Source organism: Mytilus californianus, unplaced genomic scaffold (assembly GCF_021869535.1).
Source record: "Mytilus californianus isolate M0D057914Y unplaced genomic scaffold, xbMytCali1.0.p SCAF_5, whole genome shotgun sequence".
NCBI classification, from domain to species: Eukaryota; Metazoa; Mollusca; class Bivalvia; order Mytilida; family Mytilidae; genus Mytilus; species Mytilus californianus.
Genome location: NW_026262701.1, coordinates 80,461,979 through 80,481,269, shown reverse-complemented (window position 1 = coordinate 80,481,269; position 19,291 = coordinate 80,461,979).

The window sequence follows — 19,291 nt, the reverse complement described above, 5'->3', positions numbered from 1 at the left end:
AGTGAAGTGGATATAAGCAATTATAGATAAACTCATCATAGATACCAGTATTGGAATTTTGTATTTGCGCCAGACGCGCGTTTCGTCTACAAAAGACTTATCAGTGACGTTTAAATAAAAAAAAGTTAATAAGGCTAAATAAAGTACGAAGTTGAAGAGCATTGAGGACCAAAAAATCCTAAAAGTTTTGCTAAATATAGCTAAGGTAATCTATTCCTGAGGTAGATAAGCCTTAGTATTTCAAAAATTCAAAGTTTTGTAAACTTAATTTATTATTATGACCATATCAATAATAATTTATGTCAACACAGAAGTGCTGACTACTGGGCGGCTGGTGATACCCCGAGGAATAAAAACTCCACCAGCAGTGGCATCGACCCAGTGGTTGTAAATAAACTCATCATAGATACCAGGATTAAAATTTTGTATCTGCGCCAGACGCGCGTTTCGTCTACACAACCGTACGGCTTTCAACAATGAGAAAAACACATACCGTATACTAGTCGGCTATAAAAGGCCCCGACATGAAAAATATGAAACCTAGGACATGGTCGCTATATTACTATTGCAAATTTGTCAATAATGGCGTAGTTGTAACGTAATAAATTATCCTTATTTGCATATTTTACCATAAAAATAATTTACACAAAGTGCTGTGTAAACTCAAAAACAAATTGGGGAGCATTCCATTGGTAAATCTATGTTTTGCAACAAGCAGTGTGTCGTTTAAGTTCTGACCATATTTAAAATCAATGGAATTATCTAAGAAGAATATTATTTTTGTCAATATTTCTAGAGTGTTTGGAAATTATTTTATCTATTCGGTTCATATTTTATATTTAGGCATACGACAAATTTCAGAGAAATAACAAACTACTTAAAATTGAATTCTTATTGATTAATAAATCGCACATAAAACAACAATGAAAACTAAAACAAAAGACTTTCTCAGGAAATTTCTTTCACATTTCCATTTCCACAAAAAAAAAACCGCTACTCTCTTAAGTCTTACTAAAGTCTTTAAATTAATCGCCTAGCTTTTAGCATCAATTACTACAAGAGTGACATCGACATCAACTGTTTTAAAGTTTGAAATGATTGGTTGTTGTTTCCTTAACCGTGGAGCCATTGAACGATACAATACAATACTTTTATTTCCAAATTAAAGGGCCCATTAAGAGCATAACATTAATATCAACATGACATAAACATTACAGAGTGATTGAAGAAACATAAAATAATAGTTCAAATGCACGAGGAAAGGGTCAGTGGTCAAGGGGAGATAATTTTGCTATCTATTAGAGTATTAACTAATTTTCTGATTTTCTAAGTTGCAGGCCTTCATCAAGGTATGCACATAAAATATATAAAAAAAACTGCTATCTTCATTACTCATGATCCATGTAAAAAGATCATTTCTGTTTAAATTAACTAAACTGGGGTATTTTTTTGATATAATCAGTCATATCTCTTCTGAGGTTATTGTAAAGAGGGCATTCCAGAAGAAAGTGCATTTCATTTTCAATAGAATTTGAATTACAATATAAACATATCCTCTCATGTCGAGGTAATATTTTATATTTACCACATACATTGATAAATCGTTCATGTCTGCCAGTTTCTATTCTTAAATAGTGATTGCTGAGTCTGTATTTTGTTAACAAATGTTTTTGGGGGTGCTTTAAATCTAAATAATTTTCATAGTCAAATGACCTCTTGAATGAAAATTAAGTGTCCAATTTGCCTTGATTCTGTATATAAAAATCTCGCATTTTCTCCCAATCATTTTGAAAATTTAATTTGAGCTGTTTTTTTAGTAAATTTTTTAATTTATTTTTGCCTTAATTTTTACATATATTTAGGTCAATACCCAATTTTTCGCTGTAGAAAATGATATTAGAGAGCCATGAGTTATTGGAGCTAGTTTGAGCTTTACTCTCAATCATTTTTAACTCAGCATATATATAAGCACTTTTCAATAAATCAGATGGGGAATTTTCTAGTCTATGCCAATACATAAACATATGTGTTAGCAAAATTATATAAAGAGGATATCTACCAAGTTCAGACAGGACTGCTACATTTACGATAGGCAAACAAATATCAACCAATCAAAACTGTAAAAAAAAATTAAAGATGACCAATGACCAAACTATCCATCAGAGACAAAGAACGAGTTTCTATAGACTATAACTATAGGGTAATATATCTAAATATTAATGTATACTGTTAAAATAAAGTTTATCAAGATGAAAGGGAGACAACCGGTATTCATTTTCCCTTAATCTGCTACTCAACACCATTGTTTAAACATTTAATCCGGAGACATCATTTTACTTTTCAATGTAAACAATAGAGGGGGTCTAATAGATGGTGTGAGGGACGTGTGCCCTTTGAAACTGCCAAAGCATGTGATGTGATAACCAAAAGTGAGAGAGAGAACATGTTATTTTCATCAACAAAAATTTTGGAAAACTATATAAAACATCATACATTGTAGTTCGAAGTTCAATTTAATTCAAGACGCTGAGTATCAGTAAAAACAGTAACAATAGTATGATTTTTTTTAACAGCTATAGGTTTGAAGCGGTAGTTTTTTTTGGTGATGAACTTTAATTCTCCAGTCAAATCGAAATCTCAGGACTTTTTTCTTTTTTGTTTCTTCTCAGCATGTCAAGAGGTGCGAATGGTAACCTCAGAGACAGATACTTTAATCAAATCTATATTTTGAAAATTAGTAGTATATCAAGAAAACAACTATATAATACTAGACTTATATAAAACGATTGATTGTCCTTGCAAAGTCTATAGAAATACTACAGGATTCGAATATTAACAAACATAGTACAAACACCTGGAATAGGTCTTAGCAAACAAATAAATTAACCAATTAAACTAAAAATCACTTTGTAAATTTCTAATTGAGTTATTCCTCTTACTACACATATATACATGTATCTACGTTTAAACTTATGACTTCTAAATTTGACTTTTTTATAATTCATGAATTATTTACGCTGTTGTCATGTTAAATTTCGTCATTTGGAAGTACAAATTCTTCTTCTTATACAATAGTACAGATCTAGAAGAAGCTGTAAACATAATTCTCGTTCTTATTGGGGTTTTAAATTTGAAGGACTTTCCCAAACTAAACCAAATTGAATTAAAGTTAAGATTTTTTGTCTTACATCAATTCGATTAGTTCAAAGACTAACCGCGGGGGAGCGATATAATCCACAGTAAGATAGCCCTATACTGCTTGGGCTATATCAAACTGTGTAAATACCTCTTGATATCGTGTAATCATAACATTTCAATGTAAATTCTCAATTGGTAAATTTCATACTTTTTATTTTCATTTAGCAGGCAAAGAATACTTGAAGCTTGAGAGCTTGACAAAAAATATGGACTATTAGGTCTTAAGTCCGATGCCTAGTGTTACAGAGAGTGCATGCCACCCTCTTCGTACGTTAAGAACCCTTGCAAAAAATCGTTGAGGGTCCGTAGGTAGCATGCTGATAGACAAAATTTCTGTCCCTATCCAATATACCCTAATTTTCCCGGACGGCCTCTATTTCAGGACCTACCTACTGTATTTATTGTTAATTTGTTCTCGTCCTGAAAATACATGAACTATTTTCCACTGGAAGTTAATCAACCAACAATCAAATAATCAATAGAATATAGTAACTGACCTTGATTTTTTTTTTTTTATCAATAAATTAAATACTCACTAAATACTGAATTGCTATACAGTTATTAACACTTACTGTCAATACTTATATTTCGAATTACACACGGTCATATTAAAATAAGATGTGCTATGATTGCCAGCGAGACAGCTCTCGACCAGAGACCAAATGACGTAGAAGTTAACAACTATAGGTCATGTAGGTCTTCAACAATGAGCAAAACCCATACCGCACTGTAAGCTAAAAAATGCCATGAAAGGACAAATGTATTTACAATTCAAACGAGAAAACTACAGACCTGATTTATGAACAAAACAATTAACAAAACAAATGCGAGATACAGCAACAAACGGCAACCACTGAATTACAGGCAGGCACATTCAGAATGTGGCGGGGTTAAACTGCTGACGCCAAACCTTCACCCATAGCCAGGCATTAGTAGTACTTTTGCTAATCAATATTCATTATATGTAAATGAGAATTGTACCACGTGATAATAGTTTGAACTGGACTGGCTTGATATCATTAAAATCTTTAAAACACGGATATTATAAGTTGCCCGTCACAGAGTTCTTGTTTATAATCACTCTGATATTTCCGTAAAGTTGTCAGGCGGTCAAAATCATAACAATGAACGCGAATTTAGTGAATTTTTCGAGTTTTCGTGAGTTTATTGTTCTTGAAATAGGGGCATTTTAACTTTACGTGGGAACCTAGAGTTCAACGACTACACATACAAGGTTAGGACTTGCAAATTCTTTGGACATTCAAGTTTCAAGTTTCATCCCCGCAACCGGCTGTTTTTGTAATGACCTTGTTAGCCAATTTTCAACACGAAGTTTGCAAATTTGACGTTTCAGCCATTTCAGCCTGTATTTTATACTGCAATGTTAAAAGCCGCTAGCTTCGATTTTTAAAATAGCTCAGGAACCTTGATTTTTGCAACGACAGTCATTATGTTTCGTATTAAAAATGGTGTATATTGTTGTTTCTCTAATTCTATGGAAATATATCCCTTTCCGAACCCATTGTATAAAAAAATTTAATCAACTTGTGGTTGCCGGTGATCTCAGAAGATGATTGGCTGAGTTAAAGGGTCATAACCGTTCTCAGCTCCCTGAAATGATCAAAATGTTCTAACAGATGTTAATGAAATTGACAACTTTTTGGAAAGTGGAAGGCACTCAAAGGGGATTTTAGTTTAGAAAAAAAGGAAAACTCATCTTTTAATCATTAGAGAAACAGATTATTACATAGTAACGCGTGGATTATCGGATTTATCCAATCTCGATAGTTAAATTATAAATTTTAAAGTCCTCGCCGACGCTCGGACTTTAAAATTGATAGTTTAACTATCGAGATTGGATAAATCCGATAATCCACTTGTATCAATGTAATAATCTATATGTATATTTATTTTCTGTCCCCGCAACCTGTCTATCACTTAAATTATTAAAAGTTAAAACAGACATTTTTTTTCAAAATTCCCTATCATTTCAATATAGTTTCCGTGACCCGTATCCGATTTCTTTAGTATAATATTCAAATAAGCAAAGTGGCGTTGATTTCTGGATATGCCTAACCTGGGACAGTGGTGTAACAGTATACCATAAGAATAATTAACCAGGTTGTTCTTACGAAGCTGCAGCGTGATAAATAAGTATGATACGAACATTGCGATGTATATGCAATTATAGAGTATACCACTGATACGATATTTTTCCACTCGAGAGAGCTAAATTTTCAAATTTTAAATATTTCAAATTTAACTGTCGAGAGTGGAAAAATATCGTATTGCATGATATTTGGTGATCTTTGGTGGTAGAACCTGTTTCTCTAATGATTTTTAGATACTATGCAGACAAATTTAATCCTTCTTTCCCAATGATCTGCAAAAAGTGCTATTTCTATGTAAATCATCAGGGATGGTCGCCCTTTTTTATGACGTCACTATAGAAAATTCAGTGGAAAGCATGTTTGACGTCATAATAGAATTATCTAACGAACCACGCATTGATTAAGGTCAGGAAAAGAATAAATCGGCTAAGAATTAGAGAAAGTATCTAAATAACGAAAGTTCAGAACCACGGAAAGTATCAGAAAGAGATAAGACAGGTAAGTACGTGTATATTATCATTACTGTTTACGTTGCATTCTTGACGTCCGGAAATAAAAGTAATTACAGTATAGATGAACAAGTTACGTTTATGGTACACAGTAGTGCATGTGTATTATTTATTTCATTTGAAACGTGTTGACCAATAATGACCTGTCAAAGAATGGTACAGTTCCGAAAAGGGGGAACAGCGAAAATGCCGAAACGTTTTCATTATATTCAACCTTTTTCCTAACAGAATTTTTTATATTTTTAGAAAACAGGACTACTTTTACTTCTTTCAGATAAGACAAGAGTCTCGTAGCAAGATCTTGTACACCCTAGCATTGGAAGCAGCCAAGTCGCCTTATAATGGCAAACCCGAAATGGATCAGTTGTCGAACGTCTTTGAAAGTTTAAATGATACCGAGAAATATTTGGTACCAAGGAAATAGAAAATGTTCCAACAATCATTGGCGATTGTGTGAATATGAAGATTTAGAGACTGAAAGACACCTATCATCAAATGTCACCGTGGAAGACACCATAATGGCGTCCCAGCTCCTTACGATTGTGTCTTCAACAGTTTTTCAGATTTCTTTATCTTAATACATCAACATAACACCATTACAATCAATTTGTGTGTTTCCACCAAAACTATTATCCTAACCTGCATCAGAGGAATACGTTCCTACTGATATAATGCTACATGCAGTCACCAACTCTTTCATTTCCTCTACAAGCATCATCAATACCTTTTGTAGCGATACTGTCGTTATCACAGTCTTCTGCAACGATGCTTCATTCACAGACTCTTGCCATGATGCAGCCATCGCCATCATGATCATCACAGAATTTTGCCGTAATGCTATCATCGCCATAATCACAGACTACTGCTGTAGTACTGACATCGCCATTGTTATGGACAACTGCCATGATTCTGTTTTCGCCATTGTTACAAACTTCTGTCGTGGTGCGGTCATCGCCATTGTTACAGACTTCTGCCATGATGCTGTCATCGCCATTGTCACAGATTTTTGCCGTGATCCTGTCATCTTCATTGTCACAGACTACTGGTATAGTGCGGTCATCGTCGTAATAACGAGTTAGCTTAGTTGTTATAAAGACTTAAAATAAAAACTACACACCGACACTATCCGGCTTCCGTTGACCACTTACTTTGTCATGCAACACAGCAATTAGTTTCTCAAATCAGCATCAGCAATATCAGTATTTACCATACTGACAATGGAAATGTCAAAGTACATGGCAAAGAGACAAAGGCAGAAGAGGTGTTGCAAGGCAATTTACACTGTACGCTAATTCTATAAAGAAAGTTGCTATCAACATTTACAACGACAAACATAGTAACGAATACTATATTTTACAATAAGCAGGAATCATCCAAGTCCTTACTAACACAAATGTGACACCCAAATTTTTGGAATTATTCAAAATAATTAACAGCTTTCCGTTGTGTTTAATTTAAGAACTCATTTAAATTCTATAGAACAATATATCAACTGTGTTTATTTCCGTTCGTCCTAAACTCAACATGGTCACAGATTGCTCTTTTATATATTTCAAAAAGTCTTAAAAGCATTCATGACGCCGTTGTACTTGTGAATGATATAAAGAGTGATAACATTGTGGTAAATACAAAGGAACTTAACAATCAAATTCATTAACATGGCTGGAGGTCAACATTTCTACCTCCTTAAAGAAGAAGCGCACAAATTCCCCTTACTGATCATTACTACGAAGGCATTGGACATCTTCAGTCTTGGGTATCTTCTTCGAATGTTTCCTACAAACTAGCTAAAGGTACTGGGACACATGAATCCTTCTGCTGTATAGAGACCATCAGTTGAGGAAATAGTAGATAAAATATCAAATAACAAGAAATAAAAAAAAAATGTTCGAAATATCTTTCAAAGATAAAAGATTCAACCAGTAGATTTTGTTTTCCTGTGGCACAATCCATGATTTTGTGACAAAATTATGTCAAATGATAAAACTAGATTACGTACAAAATGTATAGGGTGTAGACAATTATCTGATTTTTAATATACCTCGTCTTGGTAGATACACTCACTCACTCCTCGAGTGCTTTAGCAAAATTAAGATGAGATGTAGCGCCCATCAGAACTGAAACTAGTCGTTACGAAAATATTGGTATTGATCTGATGAGTCAAGCATTTTTCAAATGATCAACTGATTTTCATAGTATGTTCTAATGTTGTGCTGTTACATCATTACACCAGGTTAGGGAAGGTTTTTTAACCTGCAACAATTTGTATGTGTCTGTCCCAAGTCAAGAGCCTGTAATTCAATGGTTGTCGTTTGTTGCTGTATATTTTATATACTTTTCGTTTATTGTTTGTTGTTTTCGGTTTTACCTTATTTATCTATTATAGTTTTTGAAATAATAGGCAAACACTCGAAAATATTAGTCAAAATTTTAATTAAAGGGCAATAACTACAAATAGAAGTCATTCAAATGTTTCGGGCATTCAAAATTTTGTATAGCTGTTCATTTATGTTGTTCACAGGTTCTACAATTTATTATAGTTTACAAGATAAGAGCCAAAAATCATCATTTAAGAACAATGAATCCTATTGCATATTTACAGTTTATTCAATAGAAATTTCATTTTCTTGACAAAACCTTTTGTAAAAATGTTTTGTGGTATAGAACAAAACACTTAAGAGGTTCCAATTTTTATGAGAGAAAGCTTGAAGTAGTTGATAATGTTTTCTTGAAAGAAGACATGTTTTTTTTTCTTGATAGTAGTTTGCAACGAACGTTATTGTTCTCTTGGTAGAAAGTCAAAAGAACTGGAAATTGTTTTCTTCAAACTAATTTTGTAGTTTTGTGGTTTAAAAAGACTGATAAAAGTCCATTTAGAATACTGTATATATTGTTTGTTATTTTGGGGCCGTAATGGAGGGTCTGGGTTGGGTTTATAGAATAGAGAATAATAGGCAAAAAGTGCAGAATAAAGGCCAAACAAAATAAAGAATGGAAAGATCCCCATCTAGACCCTCATATTGTAGTCAGTCTTTTTCGACTTATTATTTTGAGTGCCCTTCTTTGTATCTTCTCCGTTTTACATGTGACACCATAATTTTCAAAAATTCCTGTAACTGATGGACTCAGACAGATTTTCTTTCATTTTAATGAAGACATCTGGAGAAGCGACATGACAAGGATCGGAAGTAAGGCGATGGATCGTGATTTTAAATTTGATTATCTCCCGTTAACTAGAAACTTGTTAACTTTTGTCGATTGTCTAAATCGAATAATTCAGTCGTTATATGTCGCTGCTCTACGATTGCTGCGTTTGGTAGGAGAGATCGGTTACGGCGAGGGACTGAATTATTCTGGTTATCGATTGTCCGAACGATTATGCTTACAGACTTCAATTTCAAGCAAAAAAGGCAAAACAAATAAGCTATTTTGATTCTCATCTGAACTTCTTTTGTCAGAGCTGACTTTTTGGGGAAAAATGTTTTTCTTTTTTTTTTAAGGAATCATTAAAGAAAAATCGGATGTCCGTCTTAAATAAATTCCCATTGAAATTAAAAAATTGCAAATCTATCGATATAAGAAAACGTGCCCATAACGAGAAATAAGCCTTGCTTTTTCTTAAAATATCAAATCGTGAAAATTTGTCCTAATTGTTTCACGTCATGTAGAAGTTAGTATACGGAGAATGAGGGACCGGGAATTAAACTTCCTGAAGAGTGATTAAAGTCTATTGTTTCATTCTTGATAAATTATTATATAATAAGTGAAACATGGGACGATCCAACTAGTTCTGACTACATGCAGCAAAACTAAACTAGGTGGCCCAAGACCACAATTAATATAGTTCCCTTTAATTAAAGTGTATTTTTTCTTTATTTCTTTTTGTTTCCCTTTCTCATTCATTTCTTAGTTTTTAGTTTAGTCTTGGGATTGAAATGAAAGAAGAGAGCTGAAATCAATTTTTGGATATTGTATTTTAACTGATTTTGATAGGAAAGAGTGATTAGGCCAGTTGCAAAAAGGTGATATTTACAGTTTTCGGAACATCTCTTGACCTGTCCATAGGGGTATGGATGTGTATTGGCTAAATTTGTAAGAATTTAGAGTGCAATTTTTCTGAATGTTGGATATATTTTTGGACTTGTGCTGTACATAGAACACACACAAGAGATTTGACCAAAAAAATTGCTGCAATTTTTTTAATGATACAAAACGTTATAAAGAACTAATAGACAAATTATGGTCTGGCCAGCTAGTGTCATTCGGCACTCTGTGGTGTTCACTATATGACTTAACGCAAAAAAGAGTTTTGCGTGAAGGTGCATTTATTTTTTGATAGGTTTATAGTTTTACTGATTATCTCACAAATTTATAAACAAATTTACTGATGAAGCTGTTTGTAAATGTAATAGTCCTGTCTTGTTCTACTTCCAATGTTGAGAGATATCTCACTAGTAAAAGAATTACTCAGTCTGGTATATATAAAGATGGCAACACAAGACCTAGATCAAATATGGAATCTCTACCTTAAAGTGTAACTGTACTTCGAATATTTTTAATAAATTGAGAATGGAAATGGGGAATGTGTAAAAGAGACAACAAGCCGATCAAAGTGCAGAAAACAGCCCAAGGCCATCCAATGGGTCTTCAACACAGCGAGAAAATCCCGCACCCGGAGGCGGGCTTCAGCTGGCTCCTAAACAAAAATGTGTACTAGTTCAGTAAAAATGGACGTCACACTAAACTCTGAAACATATAAATGAACTAAAATTAAAAAACCATACAAGACTAACAAAGGCCAGAGGCTCCTGACTTGGGACAGGCGCAAAAATGCGGCGGGGTTAAACATGTTTGGTGAGATCTCAACCCTCCCCGATACCTCTAGCCGATGTAGAATAAACAAACACACAGCAATAATTACAGTTGGAATCACTGCATAGATAAAAATAAAAAAAATGATATATGATTGATTGATTTTATTTGTGTTGAAGCCTCTTTTAGCAATGTTGGCTGATATCGTGGTGGCCAGTTTTTATTGATGACAGAAGCCGGAGTGCCGGGAGATATAACCACCGACCTTCGACGGGAAAACTGGCAATCCAATTCTATTTAGATCGGAGTAAAACGCATCTGCCACGTGCGGGTTGGGGACTCAGAACCTCAGTGTTGACACGCCAGTGATTGCTGTAGATATGAACTACTTAGATCACTCGGCCTACGAGGCCCAGAAATGATATGCAAACGATCTGTAACTACTGACAGTGTGTAATTTAACGACAGATCTGCTGTCTCGGAATCCAAGTCGTAATTGAAGAAGTTTCAATATTTCTGCTAAGATAAATGTGATTAATATTAATTAAAGGCACGCACTACCCGAGGAGCTCCCGAAGGTTATTTGTGCATTGTTTTATTAATAATCATTCTTTCGGTAATCAGATACCAATAATCGGGAAATGGTATGTTTCTCGGGTATACGAATTAGGGGTGATCAATCGTATGCTTCAAACTCCGAAACAATGTTAACATAAAGTACTGTTATTTACAACTATTCTCAAATATGTAAATGATAAAACACACGAATATCGAGGATGAATAATCATTTTTTCTTTTTCTTCAAATTCAAGTTTAGGTTATCATATTTGCCCCCTTCTATGGTTATAATGTCGGGGCCTTTTATAACCGACTATACTGTATGGGTTTTTCTCATTGTTGAGGGCGGTACGGTTGCCTATTATTGCTTACAACCACTTTATTTGAACTTTGGTGGATAGTTGTCTCATTGGCAATCATACCACATCTCCTTATTTTATATTGATTGCAGTGTTTGTTGCTCGTGCTGTGTGGATGCTGTAGAATGTGTCCCCGTGCTTGTATTGTATGTCCTTATATTATACAGTTATGGGTTTTTTGCTTATTAGAGAGCTGTCTACTATTATACTTTTATAATACTTTTATTATTACATGTTTTCCATTTCTTTAAATTCAAGTTTAGGTTATTATATTTGCCCCCTTCTAAGTTTTTTTTTATGTTGGGGCCTTTTATAGCTGACTATACGAAATGGATTTTTCTCATTGTTGAAGGCCGTACGGTTGTCTTTAATTGCTTACATCAACTTCATTTGAACTTTGATAGTTGTCTCATTGGCAATCATACCACATCTCCTTATTTTTATATAAGACAACAAATAAATGAAGTTTAATTTGTTCCATTTGGTTCCGTTCCGCAAAGTACCAGAACTAGCCCCCGGCAAATAGTACTGAACTGAACTGAACGGAACATAACATCATTGAAAATTGTTTTTTATTGCGACATATTGATAAACAAGCAAAGATGTTTAATATTTTAGATTAATTTAAGTGAACCCTAAACAGATCAAATCAAGAGGTTAAAGGAAGATAAAAAAGGGGGGTCATATATGATAAATTTTCGAATATTTAAGATGCTAAATTTAGAACAATGAACTGTTGTTTTGTTGTTGTTTTTTCTTTTTTACTATTTTAAATGTGATATTTTTTCTTACATCTCATGATTCTTATTACTTTTAATTCGACATCATTTCATGCGGATTTGAATTATTTCAGCCAGTATGATTTTAAAAGGAAAATTACTTTTAACAATCAACGTACATAAAACCTATGAGGTCACGGTGAATGCAGTTCTATTTACTTCTTACTTTAAAGAACAAATTTCATTTTTTTATAATTAAAACTCTTTTATGATGACCCTTTACTCGGCTGTCTTTACTCGTACCATTTCGCAAAGTACCAATACATAGACTATTTATGGTGTAGCGGAAATCAAATAAATCAGACGTTTTGAACAAATGTAACTGGTTTGGTCTTTTCTCTGTAAATGAATTTATTTTGTTTTATTTAGTACAACATAACATTCATCTGTTTATTCAATACAAGACAATGTCCTTCCATTTTTTCGGCATCAGCTTTGAAATATTAAATTATATACATGTTTCTCGTTCGACAAACCGATGACAGTTTGACATTCTCAGCCTCTGTTCATGGATTGCATTTCGATTCGATAACACAATCCAAATTTGCTCTTATCGTATTTTCTTAAGTCATAAATTTCAGACCTCAGTTCAAAAATGTCAAACTGAAACAACGATCTAGATCTTGACCTATTGTCTGTTAGTAGGAACAAATATATGTTCATATAACATGAGTAATGATATGAATATCTAATATATAGAAACAATAACCTACTGAATAGGTAACCGTAAACTGACAAATTTCAATCAGTTTCCGTATAAATTTCAAAGTTCAACCAACATATGTTTACCTGTATACACTTAAATATTAAGGGTTTTTTTTCAGAGAAAAGTGTCTGTGAGTTCAACTAACTTTTTTCTCAAAGAAACCAGAGAATGAACATAATCTTTACGCTTACGTTTGCTTTTCGTTACAAATTCTATGCAAATCCAGAGCAAATCCAGTGCAGGCTTAATAGGATTTAAAATCTGATTTTATATTTAAATCAGTTATCGGTTGTGCTCATACCATATCGTGTCCGTTGGTAGCGCTAACTTCTGTTATCCAGGGTTAGTCGTTTGATTTATGGCAGATTTCGCTGAGCTTAGATAACATATTTGCAGTTTACATAGTTGGTAATAAATGCCGTGGCCTCAGGATGTGGCCATTTCCTGCCAACTCTAATCTTTTTATTTTTTAATGAGCATCTAAGAGATAACTACCTTTATTAAAAGTAAAATAATGATATCATTTCACGAAAAAAAGGGAAGGGTGTCAGAAACAAGTCTTATGTCAACAAACAATGAATCCATATTTTCCTGATTATTAAATTAAATTAAAATCAAATTAAATGTATATCAAAGACGCGATTATGTTAGTTAATGCTTTATAATATACAATGCACCTGCTAAATTTGTACTAGACCGACATGATGCTAGTTCACAAGGCTTCCAGGGCACAATATTCTGACTCCGGGTCGTAGTTTCATAAGAGGTGGGATCGAGTGAGCTGCTGGCCGGAATAGGTATCTAGGTCGAGAAATTAAGATGAAATTTACGATAAATAATCAGATTGCGACATTTTTCACAGATGTGATTACATGCTTAAATGCATCAGATATTTTTCAAATATATCGCTTCATCAAATAGCGTTATCCTCATAACGTTCTTCTTTAGGAATCCAGATTTGGTGATTACTATCTTCTGCGCAAGCGCGAATACTAGCAAGTATAAACAAATATAGTACCAAAAACAAATACTAAACATGAACTTTTGGTTAAATCTATTTACATGACTACTAAAATTTACTTTTCTATTTTGCAGAGAACAGTAGATGTCAACTGTTCTCTAAGAATACTGAGTGTAGGGGAAGTACTTAATTTGTGGCGGATCCAGGGGGGGGGGGGGGGGGGGGGGGTGTCCGGGGGTTGGAACCCCCCTTTTTTTTACGATCAATGTTTTTGAATAGAGACATATGTTTGAAACCCCCCCCCCCCCCTTTTAAAAATGGCTGGATCCGCCCCTGCATTGTGTGATAGTAAGAGAGAAAAATTAGTATTTGTAGCTGTCTTTAGATACAAGAAGATGCCTGTATGCTCGTGTGTGGATTTGATGAGTTCTAGTGTCTGTTGGTAATAGTAATACTGTAGGCAATGCAACAATATAAGCTAGATAGCCCAGTTTAGAGTACCGAGCATGTCTTTGACACTACTGGTATTATGATAAAGATTACTGCCAAAACTAGCTGCGCGTCGTATGACTATCTCAAGTTTAGTGCAGTGTTCGGTAGTGGGAGGGTTCCAAACCGAGCAAGCGTGTCCATATAAGAACAAGTGATATGTATACCTGCGACTTGATGTTTGTAATGGATGTTTTAAGATTTCTTTTAAGGAAAAGTATAAGGCTTTTGTTTGAATTTGCGATGATATTATTTGTGTGTTGAGTCCATTTTAAGTCAGATTGGAGAGTGATGCAAAGGTATTTTGCTGAGGAAACAGATTCTAAGGTATGGTTGTGAAGAATGTAATGATGTTTGATTATAGTTTTTTTTTGTAGCAATGAGAACTGTACATTTGTCAGGGTGGATGGCACCCAGCTAGTCTTTTTTTCATACTTCGCTACAGCATCTAGATCTTCCTGGAGGCTATCTCAATCTTTTTGAGATTCGATAATTTTGTATATGATGCTCTCATCTGCAAACAGTCTGATTTTACTGGATTTCAAATATTCTGGTAGGATCGTTTATGTATACCTTAAAAAGAACAGGACCCAGAACTGTTCCCCGTGTGACACCAGAAATGACTGCAGAAACATCTAATGACTCCCCATCCAGGACTACTGTTAGTGTGCGGTTTGATAAAAAGGCGGAGATCCAGTTTCAATGTTTCATTTTGTATTCCATAAAAAAAATAAGTTGTATGAGGGTCTCTGGTGTTGGACTTTGTCCAAAATGATTAAGACTGTTTGAGTGTTCTTGTTCTTCTTATTCATACGATAAGTTGTTTTTTTCTAGGTGAATCAAAACGTGTTTTGTAATGACATGTTCTATTTGTTTACAACTGATACAAGTGATAAAGATCGGTCTGTAAAATTACTGCATTACCTTTTCGGAACTGCTTTTTAAAATCAATACTTATATATAATTAGTTTCCTCATTCTCTTTTATGTTTCAAGCCCTCTTAGCTGGATATATGTGTTGTTTTTTTTTTAAATCTCAAGGCAGTATTGAGAAAATCAATAATCAATGGATGTCCTCAATGTCGCTAATATATAAAAGTAACTTACGTGCTTACGGGATCTTAGGGTATCGCTCACTCAAATAATTGATAAAATGATCGGGATTTATGTCTTCAATATTTTTGTTATAATTTATGTTTGTATTTATCATTGTTACCTGTAAAATGAAAATGCACAAATTTTATATATAAATATTGTGCGCAATCGTAAAAAAAAATATAATCCCTAAATGGACGAAAACGTAATGCGCCATTGTCCCTAGTCTAGAAAAGTAGTGAATAAATGGAACAGCAATCAACACCAAATTCCAAAAAATGACCAAAAAAAACCCAACACATTAAACCTGATAAAATATAAGCACTGATAAGATTTCTAACTTTAAATAGGTATACATTGAACACGTGGTTTGTTGATGTAGGTTTTTTTTTTTTTAGATTTCATCCACCTCGTTTTTAATTTGGATCATCCGATTAACAACATGTACACATTCGGATTAACAACATATACATAAATAATAACAATAATCAGTTCATGAAAGTCACTTAACTCCCAAATCACGGAATAATAATAAACAAAAACATAAAGCTCAAACAATACTAAACAAAGTTATATTATAATTTAGCAAATATTTCATGTAGATTTCTTTGTAAAATAAAAATGCAATATTGCCGATATTTTTACTGGTCTTTGTTTATATTTTGATATTTATACCTGAAAAGTAGATAAAATTGCATTCCATACTTTTCTCTGAAAAATTGGTACGTACTAGAGAGGTTCAGAGTAAAAAAATATTTGCACGGAGACCATAGAGAGACAAACAAGACGGCAGAAATCGACATTGATTCCTTGCTGTAGGCATCAGAGCTGTAGGAATTGGACTAAGTATCATCAACGTTTCTGAAATATTTGGTACTATATTATAAAAGGGTTATTGCACTAACACTTCAGGAATATGATATACTGCTCGGGACAATATTTATCAATATTAGTGCAATAAACCATATAGTATACCGTCTCATAACTTGCTGTTGTGATTTCATGTCGTACTATACTTTATAATGGATGGTTTACTTCATATACATTTGTACCACAACACCTAAACAGTGTAGAAAAACAAGATCTTTTGCAGTGTCTAGAACAAATTGCTCATAATAGCATAAATAAAAACAAACAAAAAACAATTTCTAAACTTAAGTTTGAATGAAATTGTGTTATTTTTCAGTTACCAATTAGAAAATTATTGATAAACTATTTGTATTCGAAGAATAAAAGAATTTCCAGTTATAATTATCAATTAGATCCATTTTTGTTCTCAAAATAAAAAGAGAATGTACATTTCTGATTTAGCAGTCCTGTAAATAGCAAAAATGAAAAACTAGAATGTATGTTATAATTAGTTACATATTGAACCTGCTAAATAAAGGTCTATTGTGTATGTGTACATGTATAAGGTTAGTATCGATGACGCGATTTGATTGATAAGTCATTGAAGTGACAAAATAGTGATGATCTGTGTTACCGATTGCCAATCAAAACAAATGTTTTTGCTCGTGTGTACAGCAGATTTGTGTATGCCGTTCCGATCGAAATTGTTATACAAATAACAATGGTTTATGTTACCTTTTGCATCTGCAATACCAATAGTCAGAAATAAGGTGTTATTTTAAACTACGTATGCTAGTATATTAAGTTGTAAAACAAATGGCTAAATGATAAAAGATATGCTGATGCAATTAGAATTCAAGTTTGTTCAAATCAAATGAAACGGATGTAAAAACTATGATTAAATGAAGTCGGAACAAAAGTCCTTATTTATGTATTCTAAAATTTCCGTAAAATAGTTCCTTAACATTCACCACATATTAATCGTCATTTGATACTTTGCTTGATAAAGTAATACTAGAGAAGTTTGCGATCCTTAATTTCCTCTAGACGGAAGTACTTCCGTCACTGACGATTGTTCGTTGACGAAAATTCAGTATTCCGGATTTATTATTTTAAGGTCAAAGAAAGTTAATGTTTGGTTATTTGGGTTCGATTGCCAAACAAAAATCACATTAAGAGAAAAAGAGGACGTTACCACGTTATGCTGAATATAAAATGTACTTTTTATTTTTTAAATATATGAATTCCGTCGTTAATTTGCCTACTAATACACTCATTATAAAATTGATTATTGGGTGAATATCAAAATCAAAAGTTCAACGTATACCTTATCTGTTTCCCCTTTTATTTGATGCGGCCTAACTTGAATAACAAATTTTGATGGCAAGGTCAAATACGCAAGGAAAGGAAGGTTAAACAAATGTTATAAATATAAACTATAAATAAATGTGTAAATATGAACGAGAACATCAAAAGAATGTCTTTCTCTGTGCTTAGATATAATATTTGAGAAAGTAGCGATTTATTTCGCAAATGTTCCGTTAAAATATAAAATATAAAAACGTTATTATTTTTTGAATATAGTATTCCTAATTCATTTTACATGATCATATTTTCTCAATAGCAAAAGTGTTCAACTCCTAGTGAAAACAGGAAAACACATACACACATATCAGTAAGTCCGTCTGGGATGGGACAGGAGAAAGGATGTTGCTCGTGTCATGACCTAGAAACAAATAAGAGCGCCTTTTCAATAAGATAGAAAGCACAAAAAAAAAATTGTTTTTGTTTAATAAACTTGCGAACAATTAACTTATTCAATTCTTTGGTGTAATTGATAAATAATTTTCATTTACTGATCAGTTATGCAAAACGACCTCTTTTTATCGGGGCATTGTTTTATAAAAACTGCACCGTAAATCAAGGGTAAAAACCGCAATTTATGCAAGTATCCCTCCTTTTCACTCAATTTTATCATCATCTCTGTACTATTAAAGTTCTAGTGTTTAATGGTATTAAGTTTGTTTATGCTATCTTAAAAGCATAACTATTCACTGTTAACATTTTTAAAAGGTTAGTATATTTTTTTTATAGAAATAATGAATATATTTCAGATGTGCACATTAGTGTGCTGGATATGTAAAGTATAAAATGATTTTACAGTTTATTCTTATGTTGTTTTGTTACACCATTATCCCAGTTAAGAAGAGGATTGTGCGATAACAAACATGTTTAACTCCCGTCACATTCTGCAAGTGCCTGTCCCAATGCAGGAGCCTGCATGTTGTTGGTTGCTTTCTGTCATATTTGTTTTTCGTTTGTTGAACATATCGGGCCGTTGGTTTTTCTCGTTCAAATCTTTCACATTTTGTCATGTCAGAGTAGTATGATCAAGCATATAAGAGCCTTTTTAAGAGTGTTTTATTGGTCTCTTCTGCACATCTCCAGAATGTCTTCTGGTGAAGAGTCCAAAAAAATGAATCAGGACCTCTTCTGGAGATATTCTACGGAAGATAAAAAAAACAAAAATTCAATTTGCCGTCGAATATAGCAGATTTTTGTTATGTTGGGTGACATAAATGAAGTTTACGATGATTTTATAGAAAATTAAGATACGTCCGGAAGACAGGACTGTAAAAGTGTGCTCTGTTCGTGACATTTTTCTTTGTTCTTTCTTCTAACTCAATTTTGGTAGACAAATCACTATTTGATTTTTAAGAACAATCTTAAACTGCACAAAACTTCGTCAATGTTTGTCTCGAATATGATCAAAAAGGACATCTTGTCTATCCAATTTTTTTTTTAAAGTAACCAAACTGGATTATTTTTGTATAAAGCAAAGATATCGGAAAGTTCTCAAAATCAT